This window comes from Penaeus japonicus, unplaced genomic scaffold (assembly GCF_977035675.1).
Source record: "Penaeus japonicus unplaced genomic scaffold, GWHDUDI00000001_assembly GWHDUDI00000021, whole genome shotgun sequence".
In the NCBI taxonomy this organism is placed as follows: domain Eukaryota; kingdom Metazoa; phylum Arthropoda; class Malacostraca; order Decapoda; family Penaeidae; genus Penaeus; species Penaeus japonicus.
This window is the reverse complement of record NW_028234423.1, coordinates 11,418,166-11,425,512: the sequence shown is the minus strand read 5'-3', so window position 1 is coordinate 11,425,512 and position 7,347 is coordinate 11,418,166.

The following is a 7,347-nucleotide window of genomic DNA, read 5'->3' as shown; positions in this document are numbered from 1 at the left end:
GAATAGTCACGTTATCCGTTTCTTACAGCGTCTGAAGAGATTTCCCATCTCTCCTCGAAAACCGTGTCTCGGCTGTACGACAGGGCAAGTTTCTTCATCTCAGACGTGTATTCATATTTGACCCTCCACGTCAAAGGCGACTTCCAGGTAAGTAAGAGTTCCTCGTGCGTGTTTTGACTTCAGGTTAATATTCAGGTTTATTTTACCTAATCAACTGAGGATCCAGAGTAAATCAACCAGAATTTCGAACTTATTCGCAGGCGATATAAGAGAACTGGTTAATGGTCGAAGTCGTCGGCCTTGGAACCCGGGAGCTCCATTGCATATGTTCGTGATCACCGTATTGTCTTCGTCGGATGACGGTATATCTCCAAGAGTTGCAGAACTCCAGACCTAGAACATTATTCCACCAGTTCGGGAGAACAAACTCAACCTCTCTTCATAAGGTGACTCATGATGCTGTCCCTCCCACATCGCCCTGTACTTGGATGTATACAACAGCACATGCACTGAAGACGTACTTGGCCACATCAAGTTGTAGGTTTCAATGCGAATGTCAACAACCTGGCCGTCTTCACCTCAATCTTGCCGCCCAAAGGATGCTTGCGCGACTTGTGGTAGTGCGCCGCCTAATACCACTGGCAGACCATATCCATCCACCATGAGCGTCGCATCAAGGCCAAAACGGCAGAAGGTTGAGGCGCCCTGAAATGAAGCATGTTGCCGTCGTCTGTGACCTCGAAGGTTTCCTTCGCGATTGAAGTGACAGCCAGTAGAGTTTTGACTGTTAGTCGTATCGGAAACCGATTAAGGTTGAAACTGACATACTCTTGGTTCAGTAGCTGCAATATGAATACGATGCCGTTATTTTCCTCATTGTGTTAATTAAATATATCAATTTATATTCTATACTATAACGAAAATAAGTAATAAGAGAGAAACCCTGATAACCTAAAAAATTAATCGTTATTCCTAATCACCTGTCAATTACTGAAATAAACTGAAATGAAAAAATGGGTATCCCAAAGAGCTCCTGACCTGAAAGACCTCGTACGGAGAAATTCCTGATTAAATCCCCTGAGTGCTTGTAGGGGGTCTGCCTTTAAGGAGGTTTTCCATGTAGAGACCCTCATTGCCGAAGATTCCTGAAGAAGACCGACGCCTGGTCATATGCCTCCTGGTTCAGCCCTTCCTCGGTCAGGTCCTGCATCGTTGTACATCCTTTGAATTCTCAATCCTCTCGTCCTGCACTCCCCTCTTCTCGCCGCAAGTTTCCCACAAGAGTCCTGGATCTCCGGTTTTTCGAAGTAGCCGCCCTCCCCGAAGACCTCTCAAATGTGTCCTCACATGCCGCGGAAGTCCCGGCCGACCTCGAAATATTGGAAGGACTTGTCCAGGAAGTCGAAGTAAAGTTGACGGAGGCTGGTCGCGCAAGTAGGAATCGGATGAAGAAACATCACTGTCGACAGATCCCCGAGTTGAACTGTGGAAAAGGGATCATTCAAGTCAATAGCAAAAACCGCTGCACGTCAGTAAAAGACAACATGCCAAACACACACGCATATATATGTGTGTGTTTATATTATATATATAATAGATATAAATTATAATATATATATAATATATATATAATATATATAATAATATATACATATATATGTGTTGTGGTGTGTAGTGTGTATATATATACACACGCCATACACACACACACACACACACATCACACACACACACACACATAATATATATATATATATATAGATATATAGAATATATATATATATATATGTATCATATATACATATATATATTAAAAAACACAGGTGTGTGTATATATGTATATATATATATATATATATATATAATATATATATATGCGTATATATATATATATATATATCTATGTTGTGTTTGTTGTGTGTGTGCGCGAGAGCTTGTGCGAGTGCGAGCGCGCGTGTGTGTGTGTGTGTTGGCGTGTATGTGTATTTTTATGCATAATTATATTATGTAAGTATAATTATATATATATATATATAGTAATATAATATATATAATATACTCTAAGATATATATTATACAACACACACAGATATACACTTTATAATGAACTTACCATTTCGCGAAATTGGCATAACGATAGTTGGTGAAGTCGGAAAGCATTGGTGTTGAACTTGGAGTTGAAGTGTTTGAGATGCAACTTAGCCAGCTCTTGCTCGGCGCTGCTGGGCCAGGCTGTTCGCCAGTTGCGCACGTGAGTCCAGATGAAAGAACCCCTGCAGGACAGAGAAAGAAAAAAGTAGTTTAAAAGGACACTTCCCCATATTTCAAATTTTGACTTCGAAAGACGTCTTCCGCTAACTTCTGTAGAATCAGTCGTTACCTTGATTGCCCCTCCTCGCGCCTCAATAGCTGCCTGGATTCAGGTGAAAATCCAGGCTTTTCAGTGGCGCCACGAACAATAGCGAGGAAGCTGCTAACCGAACCTCGACGGTCATCTGACCATCTTCCAGTTCTATAAAAGCGACCCGCTGTTAATGTTAGGTTTAGAAATAGGTATAATTTGACTGTAGAAACTGAAATATTCAAACTGTCTAGAAGGGAAAACCTAAGCAAGTCATCTAACCTTCCATGATCTCTTAACTGGGCATCCCACTTCGCTTACGTTTGCGGGGGCAGCTACACGCAGCTCTCTTTGTGCATTTGTTCTAACAATCAATAAATAGTTGTCTAGTGTTTATAAATACCAATTCCAGAATGGTCACTAATAAGTAATTTTAGCACTGGTACAGACAGCCTTAGTAAGTAGTTGCCCCGTTTCACTATGATTTGAAATATACTTACCATAGCGACAAGCTTACTCCACCTGTAACACATTTCAGGGAAAGACCATCGTAGGAAGTAAGCCAGCGTTACCCAGGGCGCGCAGCATGATTTTTACTTTGTCCTGACGTGCCTGTCCCTCTCCAAAAACCACACTTGTTCCCAATCTTTTCCTGTAACGTACTCCAGGAATGGCCTGTGATTAAAATCGATTAAAAAAGTTAAGGCAAAGCATGACAAAATACCAGTAACCTTGTCCTAAAGCGTTGATATCTATAATTGTATTATGTCATTAATAAGTTTAAGTGCGGGCAAATGTGTCCTATGTGTGTTCTACCATCTTTCACATTTCCATATGCTCATGTATGATTATAATTCAAAATATTGAAACCTATTATTTTCTTATATTTGCATGCATTTTCTGGTCACGCATTACTTCTTATGGCCACGGAGACACATCTTTTTTTTGCGGATTTTGCTGACAAAGACGTGCACCATGCTGGAGCCTCCATCACAATCTCGTCCTCCATAGATGACTTGGTGCGCGCCAATTACTGTTGATCAATTTGATTTCTTTCCACAAATACCTTCCTATCACTACAGATCTAGAGTTACGTTATAATCGAGAAATTCAAGTGAAGCATGTGAAAAACTAGTAAAGTCCTAGAATAAGATGATATGAGAGGCAAGCGAGAAAATGTGCTTGCTGGGGGAAGTTCAGCTACAAGTTTTAAAAACAACATCGGCCATTAGAGGACGGTATTGGTAGTGTCGTACCATAGAACTGTACGGATTCGGGGATCGCTTTAGCAGGAAATGGTAACCCGCATGCCAGGCCTGAGGCCGCGTGTCGAAGAGGTTGTCGAGTCCTCCGCTAAGCGAGTCACAAGACGAAGCAGTGGGATCCTTCCGCAGAGCAAGACGGCGTCCAACAGAAACCTCTGCGGATGTGGCAGTTTACAAATGAGTTCAGTTCACTCATTCAATTGAATGTTGGATGTCATTTTGCTATACTGTAAGGCTTATGCACATGCGTTCTTTGAACTGAAATAGTCAGTCTTATCACCTGTAATTATCCCGCTGCCAGTATGCTTCACAGTCGTCGAGAGCTCCTTCTGCGCGAAGACGACCCAGGAGGTTCACCAAGTTGGAAAAGGCATGAGGACGTCCATCATCGAGCCGGAATGTGGTGTCATGGTTGCCGACAGGTACTCAAGGATCACGTCAATCTGAAAAAAAAAAATACCTTGGAGAGAGGAAGAGAGAGATAATAACTCAGGCAATAGACGCAAGAAACACACTCACACCCACATTACCTGATCGCGAACGTTGGCGTCATCCTGATTTCGATCTCAGCTGAGTCTACATCACCCTCCAATCCATGCGAAGGAGACTCCCTTCTCTTCAGATATTCACCTAAAATGAATAAGTAAAAACAGAGCGTAAAAAAAAATTTGCAGATGTAATAATATGTACATAATGTAGAACAGACACCGAACACAAGGGGCTTTATAGAGGGGCCCGTCTGATTTATAACATACACACGTGTGTGCGTATACAGTTCACATACACACACAACCACAAATGTGTGTATATATATATATAATAAAAATATATATATATATATATATAAAAAATAGATAATATATATATATAAATATATATATAATGATGTATAAAATATGTAAATACATACATTTATACATACATATATAATATATATATATATATATAAATATGTATATATAACATATATATAATATAATATATATATATATATTTTTTATATATATATAATATATCTGATATATAACTATATATATATATATATATATATAAATATATATATATATATATATATATGTATATATATATGTTGGTGTGTAATAACCTATTATAATATATAATATATATATATTATATATATATAAATACAATCTAAATATATATATAAATATATATAACATATATATATATATATATATATATATAATATAATATAATAAAAATATATATATATAAATATAATACACTGCTTAGCGGAAAGAAGTCGTTACCTTCATAGGAGGAGCCTGCGCCTCCTCTGGTCCTGCCTGGATTTCAGACTCGAGTACATGGTCATGGAAGCAAGGAGGCCTGCTCCCACCAAGGACGGGAAGGGACCTCTACACTACTTCCTCTACGCACTCAACTCTCTCCCGTAGATGTTCTCGCTGCGGAACATCATGCACTCTGATCCCGCCTGGTAGAAAATCGCCAGACAAAGGAACATGTTAAGAAGAATTACATTGAAAGCCTTAACATGAACGAGAAGGTAATCGGGCTTAATACTGATTTTGACAACAAATCAATAGAAGAGAATTATTCCCACCGAAGAAAGGCAGCTCCCTGTGATCCTCTCAGTGCTGTATATGGGAATGGGCAAGTACGGAAGGTGAGCGTTTGCCTGCGGCAGGTCGCCTTTGGTCTTGTTGATGACGAGTCATTTACGTTTGCATGTGATACCTGGTCTCTGCACTCGCCCCCACGTCGGCCTGTGTGTTGGGTAGAGTTGCAAGGTGAGCTCTTGGTTGAATTTTGTTTTTGGTTGAGACATCAGAGCCGTATTCTAAGTCCTAGCGCGCAGAGTACATGCATGAAACAATGCCGCGAATGATAATATAAAGCGGGTGTTTGGTCAAAAGCGTGCAAAGTTGTGGAAAGTATTGAACAATCGTGGAAAATTTGTGACACGGGGAGGCCTTATCACATAGTTTACCGGCGAAAACAAATCATACTCTTTCTTACCACTACTTTCATATGAGCATACTACGTTTTGGAAAGGATTATCTAATTGGGTATATTAGGCATCATTGTCCTAGACCTGGATTACAATCCCTTTTAGGAAAACATGGATTCTCTGTTGATTGTGGAGGGGGGTTGGACGCTATTGGCGACTTTTCGAAGGAGAGGAAGTAAATGAAGGGTAAAAGTAGTCAGGAACGTAAGTCAAGTATATGATTATAGAAATAGTAAACATTAAATCTATATGTTTGACATATTAAAGATACGCATATGAGTGTACAGTATATACACACTAAATTAAGGAAGATCTGTACAAAACCACAACATCCCTCTCATCCCCGTTTTTGTTTTGATCGAGCTAGACTGTCAATTCATTAACTAGGAACAATACAACGACTGATTCCTACCAAATTTGAACAATCTTTTGTTATGCTACTATGACTGTAATTTCTCTTATGATTTTGTCCCGTTTGGACAGTGCCATTCAATCCGAAACATGTTAACTTTGGAACGGTCGGTATACCAGAGCAGCTGATACAGACCCACACTTTTTGCATCCTAGATTACCGCCTTCGTGACATTGAACATGACATGGCCACAACACGCAGAAAACGTCCTAAATACGGCTGATAGAAGCATAAGTTATGATTGAGACAGAAATGCGAACAAAGGATAAAATTGTAAATGCACACAACACACACACACACATAAATATACATATATATATATACACATATATATATATATATATATATATATAAATATACATATATATATATATATATATATATATCATAAATAGATATTTATATATACACATATATGAGCATATATCGAACTAACAAGCCCCATAACCACCCAGTAAGATATGCAAAGGACTCACCACTATGTATGCAAATGATCATGCCACTGGCAGGGACACAGTCTTGGCGGCGCCGAGGCCTGAATGAGTCCCGCAAATCAATTTTTGCTTCGGAGCTCATAGTGTCCTTGGCCCGACCCTGCTATACTGTACGCTTGCGCGTGTGTGTGGGGGTGTGTTGTTTGTATGTGTGTTGTGGTGTGTTTGTGTGGTGTGCGCGCGCTGTGTGGGCGTGCGGGTGTGTGTGTGTTCTGTATTTGTCTTGTTCTGTGTTTGGTGTGTGTGTGACGTGCAATGCATTTAGTATAATTAGTTGAATCGTTAACTGAACACACTTGAAGACGACCTCCTGCAGAACCACTTCAAACATGTCATCCACATAGGGTTCACCGAGACTTTAAGGGCCACAAGATGCCTCGCTTGAAATTCGTGGCGGCGCGTCTTCGTCTTGTGAGACACAGGTATTCGATCCTCCGTCCTTTGGTACTGTGCAAGGCAACGGTAGAGGAACTGAATGAAGACGAACACGAACGCATACTCTCCCTACTTTCCTATAATACTTTCAAATCATGTCAATTCATGCCACCAGTACATTGACTGGATAATAAGATGTTTATTCAAAGATTGGAATTACTTGCATACAGAATTAATATTTCTTATTTTTTAGCGTGACTTTATCTTAGAATGAATATCAAGGATCAAATTCATAAGGAAGGCTTTCTGCGTTCTGGGCCTCACCCTGTAGTGCAGCTCGTGGCTCTGAACGGCATCGCGGAACCAGAGACCTCGTTTCGGGCGGCGGCACGTCATGACGGACAAACTCATCACTGTAAGGCAATATCAGTGCATAAGAAAGCCATCAAATATTCAACCTTCATATA